We start from the raw sequence: 25,508 nt of genomic DNA on the forward strand, positions 1-25,508 counted from the left end.
TCTTAGTCTATTCTGGCCGCTATAACAAAAATATCATAACCTGGGAGATTATAAACAGAAAACATTTATTTCTCACAACTCTGGGACCCGAAAAACCCAATATCAAGGTGGCGGGGAGAGTCAGTGTCCACTGAGGGACTGTTTCTCATAAATGGTGCCTTTTCACTGCATCTCACATGGCAAAAGGTGCAAACAAGTTCCCTCACACCTCTTTTATAAGAACATTATTCCCGAATTCATGAGGGCTCCACCTTCATGATATGATCACCTCCCAAAGGCCCCACTTCCTAACACCATCACCTTGGGGGTTAGTATTCCAACATGTTGGAACGGGCACAGTGGCTCACGCCTATAATCTCAACACTTTGTGAGGCCAAGGCAGGCAGATCATGAAGTCGAGTTTGAGACCAGCCTGACCAACAGGGTGAAACCCCTTCTCTACTAAAAATACAAAAAAATTAGCCAGGCATGGTGGTGCGCACCTGTAATCCCAGCTACTCAGGAGGTTGAGGCAGGAGAATTGTTTGAACCTGGGAGGCAGAGGTTGCAGTCAGCCGAGATCATGCCTATGCACTCCAGCCTGGGCAACAGAGCGAGACTCTGTCTCAGAAAAAAAAAAGTGTGCATATATATATATATATATTCCAATATATTAATTTTGGAGGGCACAGTTAGATCATAGTAAATACCTTGTAATCTCACAAGAAACTTTAGAAAGCTTCCTTCCAGGAAGTTAATTTTTCCTATAGTTAGAGTACACCAGTCAGGACCCCTACAGGCTGTTCTTGACATTTTGGGCTGGTGCTAAAGTCTGTGGTTCAGCATTCCCAAATTCAGTATTCCACAGCAGTGTTGGTATATGGACACAGCAACCATGGCCCTTAACTTCTTGGTCTTTTAGGTAGATTACCTGCTGGTCAGACTTGCTGCTGCTGCATCTTGATTTCCTTTTCTGCAGTCCTGATTCCCCAGACCCAGCCTATCTTGGCTATTGTAAACACAACTCAGGTGTGTTTGTTAGTCTGTGAGGGTGGATGCTCCTGGAGAACTCAAGTACCTTCTATGTGATTGGCAATGCCTCAAATTGTATGGTTTAGTCAGTGTCCAGTTGTGAAGTGCAAGGATCCCTAATCTTTCTTGATATGATGAGTGAAATTTCCCAGTTATTTCTAAAGAATAACCAATGAAGTACAAATAAATCTGGAAGTTAATCCATTTTAAGAGCTTGAGAGAAATAGGATTAAGTCCAAAGAAATAATACATAATTTTTGTAAAACGTTTATAAAAATATTTCAAATTTTATTTTAAAGTGTAAGTATAACAAAATTTCTAGCATTTCTTTGTGTCCTAAAAGTATCTTGCTATTCGTTGCTTGAGCATAACTGTGCTGTCTAGGAGAACTGTGTGTCTAGGAAAACCTGATGATAAGTAAAACTATTGATAGCCTTAGTTTATTTTTTAGAATAAATCTGGATGAACATTTATTGCACCTGGTAATTCCAGGCCTAATTCTAGCCCTTCTGAATCCTTAATTTTTCCCTTCAATATTCATACTTGTAATGATGGCCAAGATTGAATTAGCTCAAGTGACAGAAACAGTTATTGTATGAACAGGATTATGTTGAGCATTAAGTGTCAGGTACAAAGCACTTTATCTAAAAATTGAGCCTTTATCTGGAGAAAACACATATTCCCATAATGTATTTCACTAACACTAGTGTTTGGTAGTCAAATACATTTGGGAAATTCTTATTATACTATTACTCTCCCAGAGATTTACTATGAAAATTAGCACATTATTGTCCTGAGAAATCCTACTATAAAACCTTTCCTTCATGGACTAGCCTTTAGATCTCTCAGTGCCCCATAGGACAGGAGTCCCATAAATGCATTTTGGCAAATGCTATTGTAAAAGAATAATGAAAAACTATGTTGCTGATAAAATGTGTTACTCCCAGTCTGATGTGTAAGGAAGTTGATATTTCTTGACAACTCTTCTACATGGGGTAAATACTACTAATAAGACAAATGAGGATGCTGCCTTCAAAGGATCCTAAATATCTTTTAACCATCTGGTCCTTTTTTTTCTTTTAGACAGAGTCTCACTCTGTCACCCAGGCTGGCATGCAGTAGCCCAATCTTGGCTCACTACAACCTCCACCTCCACCTCCTGGGTTCAAGCAATTCTCCTGCCTAAGCCTCCTGAATAGCTGGGATTACAGGGCTGCCCCACCACACCCGGCTAATTTCTGTATTTTTAGTAGAAATGGGGTTTCACCATGTTGGCCGGGCTGGTCTCGAACTCTTGACCTCAAGTGATCCATCTGCCTTGGCCTTCCAAAGTGCTGGCATGAGCCACTGCACCCGGCCCAAGAACACTTAAAAATCTCACAAGGTATGTTACCTTCCATTTGTAGAATACAGATAAAAACTAAACACTTAAAAATATTGCACATGGGGCCGGGCGCGGTGGCTCAAACCTGTAATCCCCGCACTTTGGGAGGCCGAGACGGGCGGATCACGAGGTCAGGAGATCGAGACCATCCTGGCTAACACGGTGAAACCCTGTGTCTACTAAAAATAATACAAAAAACTAGCCGGGCGAGGTGGCGGCGCCTGTAGTCCCAGCTACTCGGGAGGCTGAGGCAGGAGAATGGCGTAAACCCAGGAAGCGGAGCTTGCAGTGAGCTGAGATCCGGCCACTGCACTCCAGCCTGGGCGACAGAGTGAGACTCCGTCTCAAAAAAAAAAAAAAAAAAAATTGCACATGCCGGGCACAGTGGCTCATGCCTGTAATCCCAGCACTTCGGGAGGCTGAGGCAGGTGGATCATCCTGAGGTCAGAAGTTTGAGACCAGCCTGGCCAACATGGTGAAACCCGGTCTCTACTAAAAATGCAAAAAATTAGCCAGGTGTGGTGGCAGGTGCCTGTAATCCCAGCTACTTGGGAAGCTGAAGTAGGAGAATCACTTGAACCTGGGAGGTGGAGATTGCCATGAGCCGAGATCATGCCACTGCACTGCAGCCTGGGTGACAGCAAGATTCCGTCTCAAATAAATAAATAAATAAATAAATAAATAAATAAAATACGAATTTTGTGATGTAGGATAGAAATATGGAAGTTATGTGGCAAGAACTCAGGTGAAAACTGATGTATAGGTGAGTGGACACATGGGTGGAGATAGTTAGATGTGGAAACAGATCCTACAGAATTGCCCAAGACAAAGGGCTTACATTGCCTAAAAAGTGCCAGGTAAAGTGTGCTATTTTGTTGAACTCCTGGCCTGTGGATGAGTAGAAGTCTCTCATTGCTGCGTCCAGAGCCTAGGGGAGTTAGTCTTCAGTCTAAGCCTTGTAGAGAATTACGCTCCACATAGAGAAGCACTGGCTGATTGCCGAGTCAGATGATTCAATTTTGTCCTGCTCTTAGTCCATCCCATACGAGGACCTCCCTTATGACCCAGATACCTAACAAGGTCATGAGGAGTATAGGGGGCCTTGAACTGAGCAAATTCAAGACCCCGGGCTAGGCAGTGGCTCATGAACATGCCTATTACACACACATATAAGAAAAAAACCTCCTTGACCTACTCACCAAAATTCAAGAATCTTTCTGACATGTATGGGGTGTGGAGGATTGAACACGGGAGCCTGGAAGAAAGACTAAGACAATAAAGAAAAGTGAAAAGACGTCTATTTTATGGCCAAGTGCCTAGGGCAGTGACTTGAAGGAGGTGAGATACAGTCACATGGATATTTAGAAGAAGAGTATACCCTGAAACCTATTAGGATGGCTATGACAAAAAAGACCCCAGAGATAACAAGTGTTGGCAAAGGTATGAAAGAATGGAAAAGAACCTTTGTAAACTGTTGGTGGAAAAGTAAATTGGCACAGCCATTATGGAAAACAGTATAGGTTCCTCAAAAAATTAAAAATAAAGCTGCCATATAATTTGCAGTCCTTCTTCTGGGAATATAATCAAAGAAAATGAAATCGGTATCTCAAAGAGATGTCTGCTCTCCCATGTTCACTGCAGCACAATATTATTCACAATAACCAGAGATGAAAGTAACCTAAGAGTTCTGTCAACAGATGAATGAATAATGAAAATGTTATATCTATCCATCTATACAGATGATAGATAGATAGATAGATAGATAGATAGATAGATAGATAGATAGACGCACATACACACACACAATGAGATGTTATTCAGCCGTAAAAGGAGGAGGAAATCCTGCCATTTGCAACAACATGAATGAACCTGCAGGACATTATGCTAAGTGAAATAAGACAAACACAGAGAGACAAATGCTATATGGTTTGCATACATGTGGAATCTAAAAAAGTTAAACTCATAGAAGCCAAGAGTAGAATGGTGACTTCTAGGGGCTAGGGGTGGGGGGTGGGGTTGGAGAGATATTGGCCAAAGGGTACAAACTTTCAGTTATAAGAGGAGTAAGTTCTAGGGATCTAATGTACAGCATGGTGATTATAGGCAATAGTACTCCATTGTATACTTGAACTTTGCTGAGTAGATATGAAGTGTCCTCACCACACACACACACACACACACACACACAGATAGTAACTATGTCAGGTGAAGGATATGTTAATTCACTTGATTGTGGTAATCATTTCTCAATGTATACATGTATCAAATCATTACCTTGCACACCTTGATTATATACTGTTTTTATTTGTCAAATACACCTTAATAAAGCTTTGGTGTGGGCAGGGGGGTGCAAAATTAAAAGCCTTACCAGAACACCTGGTAAGAATGCATTAGATCTACCTTGTCCTAGTGAATGTTTTCTGTTTCTGTTCTTTTATGCATGTAGAAATTCTTTATTTCCAGAATAAAATGTTTCCTTGGACTTAAAAAAAAAAAAAGAATATGCCGCACAGAGGGAAGTCAATGCAAAGGCCTAAAGTGGGGTTATGTGTGGTGTGTCCAAGTGATAGCAAGGGGTCAAATGTGACTGAATAGAATGAGCAAAGGGTGGACAGAAGGAGGTTTGTTCAGAGAATATTGGGCACCAGACTGTGTAGGACCTTTTGGCTTTCATTCTCAGGAAGATAAGGAGCTATTATTGGAGGATTTTGAATAGAGGAATGACATGTCATAACCAGTTTTGCCCAATCAGAGGCAAAATTGGGACTTGATGTAACAGAAACCGGGAAAACCCGTCACCTTCTCGCTGGATTTGAGTCTGTTGGAATATTGGGTCAGAATCGCTAACCACTACCTCATTACTGAGTTCAAGAAGAAAGTCAAATGGTGGGTAGACTTGGCAGATACAGCAAGGTCCTGGGGACACTGGACTTCTCAGTTATATAAACCTGTAAAAAAAAATTTTTTTTATATATATATATATGGTTTTTTTTTTTTTTTTTGAGATGGAGTCTGGCTCTGTCGCCCAGGCTGGAGTGCAGTGGCGCGATCTCGGCTCACTGCAAGATCCGCCTCCCGGGTTCACGCCATTCTCCTGCTTCAGCTTTCTGAGTAGCTGGGATTACAGGTGCCCACCACCGTGCCCGGCTAATTTTTTTCTATTTTTAGTAGAGACAGGGTTTCGCCGTGTTAGCCAGGATGGTCTTGATCTCCTGACCTTGTGATCCGCCCACCTCGGCCTCCCAAAGTGCTGGGATTACAGGCGTGAGCCACCGCGCCCGGCCAAATTATATACATTTTAAGTGAGTTTGAGATTGTTTTCCAACTGAAACCAAGGAATCCTATGTAATACAGCAAGGAACTTATAAAACAACTCAAATTACATTTGCTTCAGCCGTGTTATTTCTTGGCCATGGAATTTGTCTACTCATTTATTGGTGTAATACAGCAGGAGAGTCTACAGAAGATTTCATTATTGATGTGTAGTTCTTTACCTTTAGGGCATGGGAGCTTTAACAGCCACAGTGGTTTTCTATGAAGTTATACGAAGAGTCTTATTCTTGAAACAAGGAAACCTGAATCCTTGTTTCAGTTCCAGGTTCTGTTCTGCCACCTCCTAGCAGAGTGGCTATTAACAGGTTTTTATGTGTTACTTCAAAAAAGGTTTGAATGGAGAATCAAAGCCAAGAAGGCTTGATCAAAGAGCTTAATTTCTCTAGGTCTTTGTTTTTTATTTTGTAAAATAAGACCAAACTACATTGTTCTGTGATTTTCTTCATAAATTCTTTTTTTGTTGTTGTTTTTTGTTTGTTTGTTTGTTTGTTTTTAGATGGAGTCCCAGTCTGTCTCCAGGCTGGAGTGCAGTGGCATGATCTCAGCTCACTGAAGCCTCTGACTCCCTGGTTCAAGTGATTCTCCTGCCTCAGCTTCCCGAGTAGCTGGGATTACAGACACCTGCCAACATGCCTGGCTAATTTTTTGTGTTTTTAGTAGAGACCGGGTTTCACCATGTTGGCCAGGAAGGTCTCGATCTCCTGACCTCATGATCCACCCGCCTCCGCTTCCTGAAGTGCTGGGATTACAGGCGTGAGCTACTGCGCCCAGCCCATGGATTTCTTTTCGTGATCATCTTTTGTGATGTCCAGAGTTTGGTGACAACTGAACAGAAATAAAGGGACAGTTATTCACTTGCCAAGTGCTCTAAAAGTTTTGCTACTTAGAACACTTAGTATCTTTAAGCTTTTCTCATAAAATTCATAGCAAAATCTCACTTTATAGAATGGCATTTGAACTAAAATGCCAGTTTTATAGAACAGAAATGATTGTGGCAATCTTAGATTTGGATCTGTCAGATGCCCAGAGTGACAGTAATGTATACCTTAGCCACTTTATGGCAGTTTGCGCATCCTTTACACACCAGTGTACCTTGTAAACTTTCAAGTCCCCGTTTAACAGCCTTGCTGGTTTAATAGAGCTCTACTAGCTTTCCCTGATGTGAAAAGTTGCTGAGAAATGTAGTCAATCTTTTTCCTTCTATCAGTTTTCTTGTCCTCCTTAGGCTTGCAGGCAATTAGAACGCTCTCTCTCTCTGATCTCTGAAAGTCAAGATGATATGAAGGAAAGTAAGACAGGACATGGGTGAACTAAGGGAGTAAGAAAAGTTTTTTAAAAAATTCTTTAGAAAATTAGTTTATTTTTAATTGAGAAACAAATAGTTGTATATATTCATGGTGTACAACATGATGTTTTGAAATATGTGTACATTGTGGAATGGTTCAATTGAGTTAATTAACATACATATTATCTCACATACTTATCTTTTTTGTGATAAAAACACTTAAAATCTACTCTCAGGGATTTTCAAAATACCTTACATTATTAATTATAGTCAAGATGTTGTGCAATAGATCACATGAACTCATTCCTCCTAACTGGAATTTTGTACCCTTTGACCAATATCTCCACAGTACCCTTTCCCCCAACCCTAGTAACTACCGTTCTTCTCTCTACTTGTATGAGTTCAACTTTTTTAGATTCTACACGTGAGTGAGATCACACAGTATTTTGTTTTTCCCTTTTTTTTTTTTTTTGTTTTTTGTCTTTTGAGACAGAGTCTTGCTCTTGTTGCCCAGGCTGGAGTGCAGTGGAACGATCTCAGCTCACTGCAACCTCCACCTCCTGGGTTCAGGCAATTCTGCCTCGGCCTTCCAAGTAGCTGGGATTACAGGCACCCACCACCACGCCTGGCTAATTTTTGTATTTTTAGTAGAGACGGGGTTTCAACATATTGGTCAGGCAGGTCTCGAACTCCTGACCTCATGATCCGCCTACCTCAGCCTCCCAAAGTGCTGGAATTACAGGTGTGAGCCACCGCGCTGGGCCTTTTCTTTTTCTTTCTTTCTTTCTTTTTTTTTTTTTTTTTTTTTTTTTTTTTTTTTTTTTTTGAGACAGGGTCACTCTCATTCAGGCTGGAATGCTGGGACACAATCTCAGCTCACTGCAACCTCTGCCTCCCGAGCTCAGGTGATCTGCCTCAGCCTCCTCAATAGGTGGGATGACAGGCGCCCATGACCATACCCAGAAAATTTTTGTATTTTTAGTAGAGATGAAGTTTTGCCATGCTGGCCAGGCTGGTCTTGAACTCCTGACTTCAGGTGATGCACCCACCTCAGCCTCCCAAAGTGCTGGGATTACAGGCGTGAGCCACCGTGCCCAGCCTGTTTTTCTGTGCCTTGCTTATTACACTTAACATAATTCCACCATGTTCATCCATATAGAATACAAGGTTTTTTTTAAAAAAATAAAAAATTAAAAAGATTTTTCCTCACAAGACTGCAAATCTTTCCCTTCTAAGGAGTGTGTTCTGGGTTTCTTGAAGGAATACTGCAGGTTTTGTCAACAGCTTTGAGAGTGATTTTTGTGAAACATCTGTGGTGAATGTCAAACACGAAGAGGTAAGAGGAAAAGGGCAGATGAGGAGCCGGGATAGGTCCTTTCCTTTTTCTCTTCATAATTCATTTTGCCTTTATTGGAAGGAGTTTCAGTGTCCTGGAACTTCTTTGTAGCACTTGCTATATGTTGGTAGGGCAAATCAACTTTAGGATAAGTCAAATTTATCATTAAAATAAAATTTCCTTTTTATGAAATAACCTTTACAACAACATATTCTGTAAACACAAACCTAAAGTACCATGAAGGTCTAAGTTACAAAATTCCATCTACAGGGATATTTCCATGCGTCAACTTAATAAAGCCTAGAAGTTCTCTAGGAAATAGAGGACCCATTTCTCTCCCCTTCCTCGATCAAATCCATTATCAAGTCACATATATCCCTAATATATGTCTTGTTTCTATTTGCTTCTCCCCATCTCCATCCCAGTTGAAGTTACCATCCCAGTTGAAGCCATTCACATCTATTGCCTGAAAGCCTGTAATTGTCTCCTGTCTCCAAAATGTATTTTTGCTCCCATCCAATCCACTCTGTACACAACTGCAAAGCTGGTCTTTTAAAAATATAAACAAGATTATTATCTTCCGTTACTTAAAACCCTCCAGTGGCTATGTATTGCATTTAGAATAAATTAAAATTTCCTACCATTGCTCTGTTATTCTTCCAGTTATTTGTTCTCACCTTGAAGTCTTTGTACTTGATGTTTGTACTACCTGGAGTTTTCCTTCTTTGGCTCATCTCATGACAGGCTCTCTCTCATTATTAAAGCTTCAGCTTAAATGCTAATGCCCTCAGAGAAGTCTTTCTTGACCACTCTACTTAAAAAACAACTGCCCCCCACCACAAATTTTGCACTTGCTAACACTTTCTTCCTATACTTCCTAGCACTTATCATGCTCTCAGATTACCTTGTTTGTTGATTTGTTAATTTCTGCCTTTCCACATTAGAATTGTATGCTTTCAAAGGGCAAAAATTTTGTCTTTCTCACCACTGAATCTGCAATGTCTAAACCAATAAAGGCACTCAGTAAATATTTACAGAATGATTGAATGAATAAAAGTAGCTAAATTTACCTAGAAATATCACACACAAAAAATGATGAATCAGTCAGGCATGGTGGCTCACACCTATAATGCCAGTACTTTGAGGGGCTGAGGCAGGAGGATCACTTGAGGCCAGGAGATGAAGACCAGTCTGGGCTCTTCACACACAAATATCCCAGCGTGGAGGCTTGTTCCTGTACTCCCAGCTACTGGGGAGGCTGAGTTGGGAGGATCAGTTGGGCCCAGGAGGTCAAGGCTGCAGTGAGCTATGATTATGCCACTGCACTTCAGCCTGGGTGATAGAAACAAAACAAAACAAAAAATGATGAGTGGAAACAAATATGAGGAGCAGAGAGAGAATCCAAAAGACAATTGCATTTTGAAAACTAGAATTGCCACTGCAGCATGAGAGTGGAAGAATGGTACCAGAAATATCACAGCAAATCAGTGATCAAGGATCATGTACCAGAGTAACATACATCATGGAAAAGAGGAGAGTTTGAGACGGACAGGCATTACATAAAATTCATGTTATTCTATTCCGAGGTGATGCTTCAGTCTGAGGTTCTTCTTGTTTGTAAAAGTTGAACTATAAAAATTGTCTCTGCCAGGGGCCAGGCACAGTGGCTCATGTCTGTAATTCCAGCACTTTGGGAGGCAAGGTGAGTGGATCACCTGAGGTCAGGAGATCGAGACCAGCTTGGCCAACACGGTGAAACCCCATCTCTACTGCAAATACAAAAATTGGCCGAGTGTGGTAGCAGGTGCCTGTAATCCCAGCTACTTGGGAGGCTGAGGCACGAGAATTGCTTGAATCTCAGAGGTTGCAGTGAGCGGAGATCGTGCCGCTGCACTCCAGCCTTGGGCAACAGCAAGACTCTGTCTCAAAAAAAAAATTGTCTCTGCCATAACTATACAGTGAGCAAATGTAGCCAACACATTAGTGAAACTTATTATTTTGGACTTTGAATACTAATGGCGGATTTTACATTATTGTGAAATTTGCACAGGTACTGCCTGCTGCATGTTGCAGAGCTTTAATTTATAACTACTACTTTGATCAGACTCAAAAATAGGATGCCGTTTCTTCTATGGTCCATTAATTACCAGATTTTTATTGTTGTTGTTGTTCTTTGAGCAACGCAAAACATTTAAGAATTATTGTTGTTAACGTAACTAAAACATTATCATACCTAAACAATAATAAATCCTTCATAATAATATCCAGTCAACTTTCAAATTCCCCATGTTCATCATTTTGTCCATATTTTGCATTTGTTTGTCCCTTAAATCTCTTTTAATCTGTAGGCTTCTGCTCCCTCTTTATTTTTTTTCGTACTGTTTATTTGTTGGAAAAAACCAAGACATTAACCTAGTAGAATCTTCAACATCTGGATTTTAGTATTTGCCTACTTATAATGTGTTATCTATCCCCTAAACTTTGTGTAACTGGTGAATACATAGAGAGGCTTGTTCAGATTTAGGTTTGAATTTTTGGCGAGGATACGCCATACCTATTTTTTCTATACATCTATCAAAACGCATATATGTCTATTTGTCTCTTTTTGTGTGAAATTAAGATTGACTGCTGGGTTCAGTTGTTGTTGCCCTTATCTATTTATTATAACGTTCTCCATCACCTTTCATCTAACAGTTCTGGCAGCCATTGATAATAACTGTCTAAAGCTATTATTTCATTAACGGTTACAAATTGGTGCTACTCTGTCATTCCTTCATAATTTAATAGCTGAAATTCTTCAATAAAAACACTTTCCCTCATGTGCCTGTAGTCCCAGCTACTCAGGAGGCTAAGGCAGGAGAATCACTTGAACCTGGGAGGCAGAGGTTGCAGTGAGCCAAAAAATTTCCCTCATCAACTATTTAGATCCTTTGAAGTACAGCTTGTTGAAGAAAAGCTTGACTCTTTTACTCTATTAACCAATTTTCAGAATAATGAGTTATTTCCCTACTTCCCCCCCCTCCATTTTCTGTTATTGTTAACTCAGTAACTTTAACACATTAGGTGCGTTCAAATCCATTGCAGTTATTTTTTCAAAGCTCAGATTGCCCCATCTTGGCTAATGAGTCCCTTCAAGTTGACCTTCTGACACAACTTAACTAGTTATTGGTAGCTTCCTTCCTTTCTGGATGTCAAGATGTTCAAGGCTCACCCCTAACCTAAACCTGGAATCAGCTTTTTTTCCCCAAGGACCCTGGGTTCATTTCAGAGTAGAATAATATTTAAAGACCATAGCTGGGTGCTGTAAGTATGCACTGCTCTTTAGTTGGTCAAGATAATTTCTAGGCCTCTTAAACAGACAGAGGTAGGAATTCTTTTTTCTTTTCTTTTTTTCTTTTTTTTTTTTTTTTTTGAGACAAAGTCTCTGTCTCCCAGGCTGGAGTACAGTGGTGTGATCTCGGCTCACGGCAACTTCCACCTCTCAGGTTCAAGCGATTCTTCTGCCTCAGCCTCCCAAGTAACTGGGACTACAGGTATGCGCCACCATGCCTGGCTAATTTTTGAAAAGAACATTATAAGTTCACACTGACATTTCCCATTTAAATTTAGGATTACAAAGTTTCTACTGAACTTACTGGATTTTATATTTACATCTTTCTCCCATAATAAAAATCTTGGCTCCTAACATCATTACCATAATTACTTATATTCTTATATGTCCTCTAAAATACATACTAGTTTCAGAGAATAGCATCACCATCTCTAAAAACAGTAAGTCTTTTTTGAATTATTCCACAAGGGAAATACAGTCAAATTACCATGTTTATGTCTTCTCTTCATTTATTTCATTTTCCTTTCAATGTGGGTATTATTTCACCTGTATTTTTGTTTAATAATTATGTAAATGATTTATATAATTTTAAATTACTATTTACAAATCAAGACATACTAAAAAAATTCTAATTTCTATTCCTGTTCTTTCTTTTATAGATAAATATTTTTAAATGTTCGATTTTGGCTCCTTTTTTTTAAATGAGAAAATAGGCTGGGCACAGTGACTCAAGCCTGTAATCCCAGTACTTTGGGAGGCCAAGGCAGGCAGATCACTTGAGGTCAGGAGTTCGAAACCAACCTGGCCAACATGGTGAAACCCCATTTCTACTAAAAATACAAAAAGTAGCCGGGAGTGGTGGGGCGAGCCTGTAATCCCACCTACTCGGGAGGCTGAGGCAGGAGAATCACTTGAACCTGGAAGGCAGAGGCTGCAGTGAGTTGAGGACATGCCATTACACTCCAGCTCAGGCAACAGAGCAACACTCTGTCTTAAAAAAACAATAAGAAAATAGGCTGGGCACAGCGGCTCATGCTTGTAATCCCAGCACTTTGGGAGGCTGAGGCAGGCAGATCACTTGAGGTCAGGAGTTCAATATCAGTCTGGTCAACATGGTGAAACTCGTCTCTACTAAAAATACAAAAATGAGCCAGGTGTGATGGCAGGTGCCTGTAATCCCAGCTACTTGGGAGACTGAGGCAGGAGAATCACCTGAACCCAGGAGGCGGAGGTTGCAGTGAGCTGAGGTCGCACCATTGCACTTCAGCCTGGGCAACAAGAGTGAAACTCCGTCTCAAAAATAAATAAATAAATAAATAAATAAATAAATAAATAAATAAATAAAATGAGAAAATGAGAAAATAAAACATTCTGAAACTTGCTTGTTTTTCACTTAATAATATATCCTGGAGATCACTCCATAGCAGTAAGTAAAGATCGTTCTCATAGAAATTCTGTTGAGTATTATCAATTCTTACAGATTGAGGTGGAAATCTTTTTTTTTTTTTTTCCTGTTAGTGGACATGAGCAATCTTGTTAGGTTGCTGTTTCAGTATCATAAGGAGAGCAACAATATCACCTCTCATTAGTTGGTTTCAAAGCTCATAAATACCTTGATCACTAAGTAGAAAAAGATAAAACCACCTATTTCAAACTTCGAGTTTTATAGCACTAGCCAAATGAGATATGTGTCTAAAATCTTTAAATTCTATTCAGTTTGTAAACCATTCAAACAGTAGAATTTTTTTTTTCTTTTTCTTTTTCTTTTTTCTTTTTCTTTTAAGACAGAGTCTTGCTCTGTCGCCTAGGTTAGAATACGGTGTCAAGATCTTGGCTCACTGCAAACTTTACCTCCTTGGTTCAAGCAATTCTCCTGCCTCATCCTCCCAGGTAGCTGGGATGTCAGGCTAATTTTTGTAATTTTAGTAGAGATGGGGTTTCATCATGTTGCCCAGGCTGGTCTCCAACTCCTGGCCCAATCCACCCACCTCGGCCTCCCAAAGTGCTGAGATTACAGGCATGAGCCAACTTTTAATAGCACTAATGCCTAGCATTGTGTTTACATAGCATTCAATTAATGTTGGTCATGAAATTATGAATACTTCTTCCACTGGGGCCTTCAGTAAACTGAATATATTTTTATTAATTTATTTTTGTTTATTACAACTCTAATACATAATGAGGTTTTCTAAATTTGTCTTCTTATAATGAATCCTAAATAACAAATTTTTGTTGCTGTCGTTATTATTTTACTAACTGACCTGTTGTTACTCACAAAAAGGGGTTTTCCTCAAACATTATCTGTCTTGTGTTAGGTTTTGAGTAAATAATACTAATGTTAAAACACATAATCTATTAATCTTCAACAATTTTTCTTGTTTCTGTAGTCATAGTCACATTTTTCATAGGACTGATTAAAAACTTGGTTAAGTAAAACATGATCTGAATGTTTTCATAATTCTAGTCACAATAATGAATCAGGAAACTGGAACCTTTGCACACAAAATTAGAGGGTAGTAACCTTCGTGTGGTATCATTTTTATATATCGTTTATCTACCAAAAGGAAGCTCTGCAATTCAGCTCATATGCTATTTGAAGAATTATATCCTTTCATTTCCTTCTGTACCTTGCCCAGATCCTAGGCATAATATTCTAGCACCATGATCTAGCTTGATAAACCTGTCTTAATGAAAGTGACTCATTGGGACAATCACTAAGATAATATAACAGGATTACGAAGCCTCAAAATGTTAAAACCTCTTTACCTATATTTTTGCCTTTTTAAGAAGAGGAAAAGACTTGCCATGGCTTTTGAAAGATGATCGTCAGTTTTATGCAGAGCAACATGCTCCTCTATTTTCACCCCTACAGCTTACGTACTCCGAATATGAAGAAGAACAAGGTTCTTTTAGGCACAGTGCTTCATTTATTTGATATTTCCTTTTATTTACTAATAATATCCTTGAATGTGCCCTAAACATTAAAATTAATTAAGCAGGACATATTTTTCTGATGTCCAAATTAATAGTATGAATGCCCCATTTCCAGAAAAGTTCTGCTAAATAGCTGTTGTAACAGAACATGAGCAGCAGTGGACCCAGGAAAATTCTGGAGTGGTTAGATGCAGAGCAAATCAAAGATTCCAGACTAATTCAAAGATAGAATATTAAGGGTTATGATCTCTGGGGTCTTTTTCGACCCTGAGAGATCTTGATTAGTAAAATTTAAAAGTGGTAAGTACAGAAGATCTGGTTTTTCAGATACAGAAACCTTGAATTTGCCATGCTCTCTCCCAACCCAGCCTTAGTTTCACTTTTGTCAAATTCGTCAATAACTTCCGTATTGCCAAATTAAGTGGCCAGTTCTCAATCCTCATGTTACTCAGCCTATCAGTAACATTTGGTTCCACTGATTATTCCTTTCTCCTTGAAACACTGTCTTCTCTTGGCTTCCCAGAGCACCCCACTCTCCCATTTTTCTTCCCATCCAACTACCCATTCCTTTAGTATCTTCACCAGATGCACTCCTTTCCCCGATGTCCAAATGCTGGAGTTTCCCAGTGAATCTCTAGAGCTCTTTTCTAACTACATTCCTTTGTAAGGGAATCTCATCTAGTCCTATGACTTGACTATCTGTACATTCTGAAATTTCCTAAGTATACTGCATCTTATCAAATGTAAGAAGTCATTAGTTGTTAAGCCTCACCAATACTTTACTTAAAACTAGAAAAGGAAAAAATGCTGCCAATTAATAACTTAATGCCTTAATGGTAATTATGCATGATGAATAAATCAGTTACACCACCCTTATGTTACTTTGACATTTCCCTCATCTACTCCAGGGAATATGTTAATTTCTCCCACTTTCAGTTAAATGACTTGGCATGTGATAGGCAATTATGCACGTATCTCAGTGCACATATTTCAGCGCACAGCTTCATCCACTTGTGGGTATCTTGATCTCTGAGATCTCTGTAAAGTCCCTAGTTGTTGCTTTGTGGAAAAATATGGAATTATGATTGATCCTCTAAGTAAATATTCAATAATATTGATTTGTTTGAGCCTTTCTAAATAGCAAATGAATTTTAGTTTCACTGATAAATCATAGTGTACTTTTAAAAAGCTACTAGTGGCAATTAAAATCAACATGTGTAATATCAATAATATATACAATTCAGTTGAAATGATGACAGTATAGCAACTATGACCAATTTATAAATAGTCAATGAAATTACATTACTATCTCAATGATTAGATTATGAATCACCATCATTTGTAAGATGCCTCCTTACTGCTAAGAACATAAGTATGTCTTTGAATTGATGAAATAAGGTTTATTTTCAGAACTAACATTCAGTTGCTCAGGCCAAAAACCTTGTAGTCATCCTAAATTTCTGTTTCTCTCATGTCCTAATCCTAATCCTCTAATCAGAAAATCTCATCTCTACTACCAAATATATTCGGAATCACCACTTCTATCACCACCATCCTAATCCAAGGCACCATGATCTCTCACCTGTACTATAGCTGTTGCTGCTTTGTTTTCAGGTTTGCCTACCTAAAGTCTATTTTCCACATATGGCCAGAGTGGTCCTTTAAGATGTTTGACAAATATTGTAATTCCTTTGCTCAAAAATCTCCAAAGACTTCCCATTGCACTTAAATAAAGCCCTAAATTCTTATTATGGCCTTAAATGATCTCTCTCTCCAAATTCATCTCCTATCACTCTTCCTCTTGTTTTCTAGTTGGGAACCACGTTGTGCCTCAAATATGTCAAGTATGGTCTCAACTCTTGCCTTGAAACTTGCTGTTCCTTCTGCCTACAAGCCTCTTCCCTCAGATAGAATAGCTAATTCTCTTACTGTATTCAGGGGAAACTTTACCACTTGCAATTGCCTTTAATCTGGTTGATTTTTCTTCATACCATTTATCTGACATATTGTATTTCTATTTGCTTACAGTTTGTCACTTCAATGAAATTAAAGACTGCATATGGACAGAGGTTTTGTCTGTTTGTTTTCTGTAATTGCTGTGTCCCCAGCATCTAAATCGGTGCCTGGCAGACAATAGTAAGCACAATAAATGATTTGAATGAATGGATATACAGTTGAAATACACATAAACAACAAAGAATTTGTACCTAGAATGTATAACAGACTCTCACTAATTAAAAAGATAAATAATTTAACAGAAAAAAATGGAAAAATATAAATAAGCAATTCACAGGGGATCCAAATGGCCAATATATGTATAAAAATATGTTCATACTCATTAGTAACTAGGCAAAAAAAAACCCCCAAAATTAGATGTCATTTGCCTCCATCAAATAAGCAAAATTTTTTAATCTGACTAAAGCAAGGATGTAGAGAAGTGAATTATACTTCTGATTGAAGTGCTAGCCGTGGCAGATATCCAAGAGACCTCCAGTTACTGGTGTCATATACCTACCGGTCCATAGCAACTTCAGTCCTTCCCTCCTCAGAAGAAAGAATTCAACTGAAGGACATAAAGCAGAAAAAGAGACCCAGGCAAGTTTCAGAGCAGGAGTGGAAGTTTATTTTAAAAGGCTTTAGAACAGGAAAGAAAGGAAAATTTGCTTGGAAGAGACCCACACGGGTGCCTGAAGGTTCAAGAGAGAGGAGAAGACGCAGGAAAAAAGGGCCTTTAACCTTGATCCTAGGACTTTCTAGGCTTGCCTCTTTCCCAAAATTCTTCCCCTCCGGTGGGCTTCCCACATGCAGTACTTTCCTTACCCTTTGGAATTGAGCATGCTGCAATGTGTTTAGGGAGTTATACGCATGCCCATCTGAGGCTGTTTTCCTTTTTCAGGTGGTAGGTGTCCCTGGAACGTCATACTTTACGATTTTGTCTCTTAACTCGCACGCCCAAGAAGCTGTTTCTTCCTGGGACCTGCATTCAATGAACAATTTTAATGTTAACAGGTGTGGACTATCAGAGGCTTGTCTCTCCCTGGCTGCCGAATTATCATTTTTAGAGAGGCAATATGATAATTGCCAAACCATCACCCAGCATTTCTAGTGAGTGGGGGGAGAGCCCTCTCCTGCCCTGCTCATGCCTATCTATAGCAGAAGTATACATTGGTATAAAAATTTTAAGGAACCAATTGGCAACATCAAGTAAAACAGAGGATGTGCATACTCTACAACCCAGAATTACCACTTCTAAGTATATTCCTTAGTGAATCTTCTATATGCATGAAGAGTAATGTACAAGAATATCCACTGAAGCATTATTGGTAATAGTAAAATCTTATAAACAATCTGAATGACCATCAAGCAAAGAATGGAACTAAATAAGCTGCAGAATATTACATGGCTGTCAAATGAATGAACTAGAGCAATTTGTATGAGTATGAATAGATTTCAAAAATAAAGTTAATTTAAAAAATATTTTTGTAATATTTTGTTTTAAAATGTTTTCAGAAAATCCATAGCTTATGTTTATGCATTGCTCAAAAATTGAAATATTTTTGTATCTTTTTCATTTTTAAATGAATTCTCTTTACTGTCTTATCATTGCCTTCCCTTTTCATTTGTTAAGAAATAATTCTATTGCTGTTATAATAGGAAGAAAGAACAATACTTGTTTCCTGGCTTGTTACAAGGTTGTATTTCCATTCACAAATTCGTCATGGTATATTAAAACACAAATGAGGTAGCTATAATCAATGGCAGTAGAACTCTAAAATACAATTACAGTGTTTCACAATTTGACTGGAAATGACAGATTGTAATTTGGATTACAGCGTATTACAATTAATGCTAAATTGCCAGCAGCAAATACATTTAACCCTCCTTCACACTTGTAATCAGTCAAGCATGAGATAAAGCATATCAGGGAACATAAATCATTACAAAATAAAACGTACAGGCACTTGCAGAAGAAATAACGCAACATCCATTTCTGTTAAAGTCAACTTGTGTTTAATGCTTTTGTTTTGGAATTTAAAAGGCAATTCTTGTATAAACCATTTCATCAAATTTACTCACCAAAACCAGTTAATTTGAAGGAAAAAAAAATACTTCCAGTATATCCCATGAAAATAGCCTTACTCTTTACAAAGAATTGGATTATAACATGTTCTTTTTATATGAAGAGTTTTTGCAATTGAAATGTATTCTTCATAAAGAGAATATTAACAAAACAAGGTGCCTGTGACCAAAATTATATAACCTTTGATTAACCATACTTATCTTCAAATGGGTCAAATGTGGCTAAGTTGTTAGCATGCCTGAGGTGGTACCAGTAGAATATACTTATCCTGAGGCTATATTGAATCACAGAATATTGGAAATTTCCCTTAGGAATAATAATACTATACCATGAAACTCATATACTCTCTTTCTAAGATATTAAGTTTTGCTTTATGAATTTTAAATTGCATTCCAAGAACAAATTTTTCTTTGTATTGAATTGTGCCTGTTATAAAGGTTATCATTCTACATGCAATTATCCAGAATTGCTCAATATCCAAGCTCAGAATAAGGATTAAGTTAGCCTCTTTGTGGTGAAAAATGAACAACAGGATACCGTTTAATAAGAAGAATTAATCTACAGTGGTACCACAATCTCCTAATAGAATTCAGGCCCCTCTTTCCAATTTACTCTCAGAAAGTAATTTAAGGGTTGAAAGAACTGGTTGATAATTAACCTTTTAGAAAGCTTCAAGGAAGAATTTTTTTTTTACTTTTTTAGTTGTTATTAGTGTCCCATAAACTAACCATTAAGTACTTGGTCTCGCTCTTATGTCCCCTCAAGTGTCTGGATCCAATTACTGGTCACGACTACAAAATAACAATAACAGAGACTGTCTATGGTCCTGTATTACTAAAGAGGACCTTAAGCAATTGTTGGGGACAGTCTGCCTCTCACTGCATTTGCTTTCATTTTCCCTTGTAGCCTGTCCTGTTCCTCAAGGATTACCTATTCCAGTGGTTCTCAACCCTGGTTGCACATTAAAATCATCTAAAGAGTTAAATATATATATATATATATATATATATATATATATATATATATATACACACATACACACACATATATCTGTCCATGCTCAGCCCCTAGCCCTAAATAATACTGGGGAAATGCAGTCCTGATATCAGTATAGAAACTCCCCTAAATGATTCTAATATGCACTCACTGTTGAGAACTATGCCTTCTGTTCTTTCTTTGTACTTCTTTCTTCCCCTGTCTTTAATTTAAACCTATAATTTCAAACTTACTTTAGCATAGAATTATTTCAAAGAAATCTCAATAAATAATAGAATTTAAAGGGATAAACAGTTTATTTAGGCAACTTAAATCACCATTGTTTGCAAAATCCTAATATCACCTCTTTGGAGATCTACAAAGTAGAGTAGAATTTAAAAACGACTTTCTCAGGCCTTTGAGTATCATCCAGAAGCATTTACAAAAATGCTGGTACCAAGAGAAGTAACTCAGGAGTGAAAAGCCAAATACTGTATGTTCTTATTTATAAGTGTGAGCTAAACTATGAGGATGCAAACACATACAGAGTGATACGATAGACTTGGAGGACTCCAGGTGGGAGGTTGGAAGAGGGGTGAGGGATAAAAGACTACATACTGAGTACAGTGTACACTGCTCAGGTGACAAGTGCACTAAAATCTCAGAGTTCACCACTAAAGAACTTATCCCTGTACCCAAAAACCACCTGTACCCCAAAGACTATTGAAATAAAAAATATTGGTACCATAATGACTCCCCATGCACTCATCACAGTCACATTCACCTGTAGCCAGGCACTGAGCCAACAGGACTAATAAAGAGATAAGAACAATGGTTCCAGTCTTCAAAGGAGTTCCTGCTCTAATTTAGAAGACAAGAAAACAGATCATCACAATTCAATATTTATTCAGCAAATATTTTGTGACAGTCTAGGACGTGCCAGATATTATTCTAGATGCTTAAGATATAGCAGTGAACAACGTGGACAAAATCACTGTCCTTCTGGAACAGTAGAGTTCCCTGGCCCCCTTCACAGGATGTGCGACAGGGATGTGTGGCTTGTCATGCTCAAACCCCTTGCAAGAAGTGGGAGCATGTAGATAAGCACGTGCAGGAGCCAATGCAAGTGCTTTTGGCCCCAAGGTAGCATCTAGGGGTGAGTGCCTGCAATTCCCGAAGCCCCAGTGGGCATGTTAAGGTGCTCTTTTAGCTCTGCTCTCCACAGACAGCTTAAGTGTTAACCAGCTCAGTGCCCTCTTGATACGTGGGTTCTTGTTCAGCATCCAGGAAGAATCAGGTCATACAGACAAATTGAAGGCTGGTAAATGCAGGAGATTTTATTGCTGGATGGAGGTGGCTCTCAGCAGGATAAATGGGGAGCTGGAAAGGCAACGGAGTGGGAAGATGATCTTCCCCTAGAGTTCAGCCATCCTGTCACCAATCTCTCCAACCATCCCCAGCAGAACTCCTCTCAATGTTCAGACACTCCTTCTCATCTCTCCTTCTTTGCTGCACTGCTCTTCTAACTCCTCTGTTCTGCTCACGGAGCCTGGGGTTTAGGGTTTATTTGGGTACAGGAGAGCGGGTTGTGGCAGACCAAAGGGAAACATTTGGGCCTGAAAACAGAAATCCCTGTTCCCATTCAGGGTCATGGGTTTCCAGACTTGAGGGTGGGGCCTTTGCCAGGGAACTGCCCCCTTCTACCCAGTATCTCCCTGACTCCTGTACATATCACTTCCTGATTTTATCTTCCAACGAGGGAAAATAGACATAAAAGAATGACTAAAAAGCACACTATGTTACAGGGAATAGGAAGTGTTGAAGAAATTATAATTTTAAGAAGGGTGAACAGGAAGTTATGGGGTTCAATGGGGGTGACACAAGAGTTATGTAGAACGCTGTAATCAATCTAGGTAAAAGCAATTTAGTAGAGTTATGGGATCAAGTCAAAAATTGTGGTAGGTTGAGAAGAGAACAGGAGAACATGGAAACAACAGTGTGAACTTTCGCAGGAAAGAAAAAGAGAGGTTCACAAGGATGAATTTTGTGGGAGGAACTTGATCATGTTTATAATTCTATAAAAAGGGCCAGTAAAGAGACTGTTTGTTCAACATACTGTGGAGAAATGGGATAATCTATAAAAAGACCACCAGGTAGAAAGGGGTGGGATACAGGTAGTGGAGAGTGTTAGCCCCGGAGGGAAAGAATGATATAAGCAAGATCTTCTGCTAATAGCAATAATTGCTAATATTTATTTAAAAATTTACCATATGTCAGAGTATTCTAAGCACTTTGTATGTAATAACTCATTTATTATTCTCAGAAATCTTATGAGGTACATTATTATCCCCATTTTATAAGTGAAGAAACAGACACAGCAAGTTAATTGTCCACATCATGCAGAAAAATACCATATTTCAGACCCAGGCATCTGGCCTCTAAGTCCGAAGTCTCAATCCCTACTGTATATTGATAAGAGAGAAAGGTGAGGAAGAGGGAGCTCAAAGAGTTTAAAGAATACATTGAATTTTACATAGATGAAGGTAAGAATAGACAAAGGGTTAGGGATTTTCAGAGAATGTCAGACTGAATATACAGCCAGAATTTTGGAACAAAAAGAAACATAAATGTTGCTCATTTTCCTGAGGCCCAGAAATGCCCACTAGACTAAAATCTCTATTAGAACAGGAATCATGACCATTTGGTTTACCACTGTAACACATGCAGCGCCTAGCACTCAACCTGATGAATAACAACCTGATAATTAAATATCTGTTGGCCAAATCAAGAAAGTTGAAGGTAAATATGTGCCTGAGGTATTGGATTGAACCATATGAAATTGCCATTTAGGTTCGTCTTGATTCTCCTGCAAGGCACCCACTCATCTTTCCTTTTTATTTCCCTTACCAAGCCCAGTGCCCCAGCCAAATTAATTTGCTAGTTAAAATTTGCTGTTTCCCATTTCTATGTCTTTGCATAAATCCTCCTCTTAAAATGTTACTCCTCTTAAAATGTTACCCTTGATCCAGGTCTCTTCTTTCAAAGTCCATTGCAAGTACCAAGTATTATTAAATGATTAAATTTATCTTTGTTAATTTATTACTTCGTTATTTCCTTTGTCCCATTTATCTTGTTTTCTTTGCAAAAATACTCAGTTTTTCAGTATATGCTGTTTACACCTAATCTTTAAGTTTTATTTTTATTTATTTATTTTTGTGGAATAGGCAATAGACATGGCTTCTACTTAAAAAAAATACAAACAGGGCCGGGCGCCGTGGCTCATGCCTGTAATCCCAGCACTTTGGGAGGTCGAGGCGGGCGGATCATGAGGCCAGGAGTTCGAGACCAGCCTGACCAACATGGTGAAACTCCGTCTCTACTAAAAATACAAAAATTAGGCATGCATGGTGGTGGGTGCCTGTAATCTGAGCTACTCAGGAGACTGAAGCAAGAGTATCATTTGAATCTGGCAGTTCAAGTGAGTTGCAGCGAACCGAGATTGCATCACTGCACTCCAGCCTGGGCAACAGAACAAGACTCCATCTAAAAAAAAAAAGAAAAAAATACAAGCAGGTATCCAGTTGTTAATAGAAGTTTGCTTCCCACCATACCTGGCATTTTTATTATTTTATAAAAATTAACAAGCTGAGTCTAAAATTCATAGGAAAATGCAAAGAACCTAAAATAATAATGAAAAAACAATTTAGAAAAGAACAAAGGTGGACGGTTAACACAATTTGATGTTAAGACTATAAAAAGCTACAAGAATCAGCACAGTGTGGTATTGGCATCAAAATGGACAAATCAGTGGAACAGAATAGTGTTCAAAATATAACCACTCAAAGATAAACAAATCATTGTTTTTAAAGGTGTAAAAGCAGGCCTGGCACAGTGGTTCACACCCATAATACCACTGCTTTGGGAGGTTGAGGCAGGTGAACCACTTGAACCCAGGAGTTTGAGACCAGTCTGGACAACATAGAGAGACCTTGTCTCTACAAAAAAATAAAAAAATTAGCCAGGCCTGGTGGTGCATGCTTGTAGTCCCAGCTACTCAGGAGGCTGAGGAGGCAGGATCGCTTGAACCCAGGAGGCAGAGGTAGGCTGCAGTGAACGAAGATCCCACGACTGCATTCCAACCTGGGCTACAGAGCAAGCCTCTGTCTCAAAAAAAAAAAAAAAAAAAAACAAGTGCAAAGCAACACAGTGGAGAAAGGATAGTCTTTTCAACAAATAGTGCTGGAACAAAAAAAATGGATTGCAATTCTTACCTTGTACCATATACAAAAAGTAATTCCAAATGAATCATAAACCTAAAACAATAAAACTTTTAGAATACATAGGAGAAAATCTTTGTGACCATGAGCTAAGCAGAAATTTCTTAGAAACACCACTAAAACACAATTCAGAAAGAAAAAGATTTAGTTGGACTTCAACTAAATTAAAAACTTTTGTTCTTCAAAAGACACTCGAGAGCCAGTTGCTGTGGCTCATGCCTGTAATCCCAACACTTTGGGAGGCCAAGGTGGGTGGATCATTTGAGCCCGGGAGTTCGAGACCAGCCTGACCAATATGGTGAAACCCCATCTTTAGTAAAAATACATAAATTAGTTGGGCGTAGTGGCAGGTGCCTGTAATCCCAGCTACTCAGGAGGCTGAGGCAGGAGAATCGCTTGAAGCCAGGAGGCGGAAGTTCCAGTGAGCCGAGATAGTGGCCACTGCACTCCATGGGCAAAACTCTGTCTCACAAAAAGAAAGAAGGGCACGGAGAGAGTAAAAAGACAAGTCGGACAAGAAAGAACTATTTGCAAATCGTATATGTGATAAAGGATTTATACCTAAAATATACAAAGAACTCTCAAAACTAAATTTTAAAAAGGCTAAAAAATGCACAAATATTTGAACAGACATGTCACTGAGAAGATATATAGAAGTCAAAGAAGCACATTAAAAAATGCTTAATGTAATATATCATTAGGAAAATGCAAATTAAAACCACAATGATAAACGCACCTATTAGAATGATTGTAATTGAAAATACTGATCATATTAAGTGCTGATGAGAATGTGGAGGAACTGAAACACTCATATACTGCTGGTGGAAATGTGAAATGGTACAACTACTTTGGAAAACAGTCTGGCTGTTTGTCAAAAAGTTAAACATATACCTACCAAATAATCCAGCCATTCACCTGATTAATAAAGAGAAATAAAAGCATCTGTCTTATAAAGATGTGGGCACACAAAAGTTTACAGTAGCTTTATTTGTAATAGCCCCAAATGGGAAACAATACAAATGTCTATCCACAAGTGAATAAACACACAAAATGTAGTTAATCTATACAAAGGCATATTACTTGTCAGTGAAAAGGAATGAACTATGGATACAAACAACATGAGTGAACCTTAATGTAGTCATGCAGAATGAAAGATGTCAGACTCAAAAGTATACATATGATTTTATTTATACAAAATTATAGAAAATTCAAACTAATCTATAGTTTAAAGAAAGCAGGAATGGGAGGGAGAAGGGATTACAAGAAAGTGTAAGGAAATTTTGTGGGATGATGGATGTGTTAATTATCTTCACTGGGATGGTGGTTTCACAGATCAAACTTGTACACCTTATGTGCAATTAATTTTTTTTTTTTTTTTGAGACAGAGTCTCACTCTGTTGCTCAGGCTGGAGTACAGGGGCACGATCTCAGCTTACTGCAACCTCTGCCGGGTTCAAGCAATTCTCCTGCCTCAGCCTCCCAAGTAGTTGGGATTACAGTTGCTTGCCACCATGCCTGGCTAATTTTTGTATTTTTAGTAGAGATGGGATTTCACCATATT

The 25,508-nt window shown here is 38.6% G+C and overlaps 1 long non-coding RNA gene across 2 annotated transcripts; it reads right to left on the reverse strand.

The window, feature by feature from the left end:
* Positions 1–5,806: 5,806 nt before the first annotated feature.
* On the reverse strand, positions 5,807–19,675 carry LOC105473366 (uncharacterized). 2 transcript variants are annotated; one of them, XR_982199.2, is made up of 4 exons: positions 17,435–19,675; positions 9,420–9,681; positions 6,774–6,990; positions 5,807–6,553 (listed from the first exon to the last, which is right to left on the reverse strand). It is a non-coding gene; the product is annotated as an uncharacterized lncRNA (long non-coding RNA). The 2 variants fall into 2 exon arrangements; XR_011609033.1 differs by having other exon boundaries at positions 5,807–6,990.
* Positions 19,676–25,508: the final 5,833 nt, after the last annotated feature.

The sequence above is a fragment of the Macaca nemestrina genome, chromosome 10 (assembly GCF_043159975.1).
Source record: "Macaca nemestrina isolate mMacNem1 chromosome 10, mMacNem.hap1, whole genome shotgun sequence".
NCBI classification, from domain to species: Eukaryota; Metazoa; Chordata; class Mammalia; order Primates; family Cercopithecidae; genus Macaca; species Macaca nemestrina.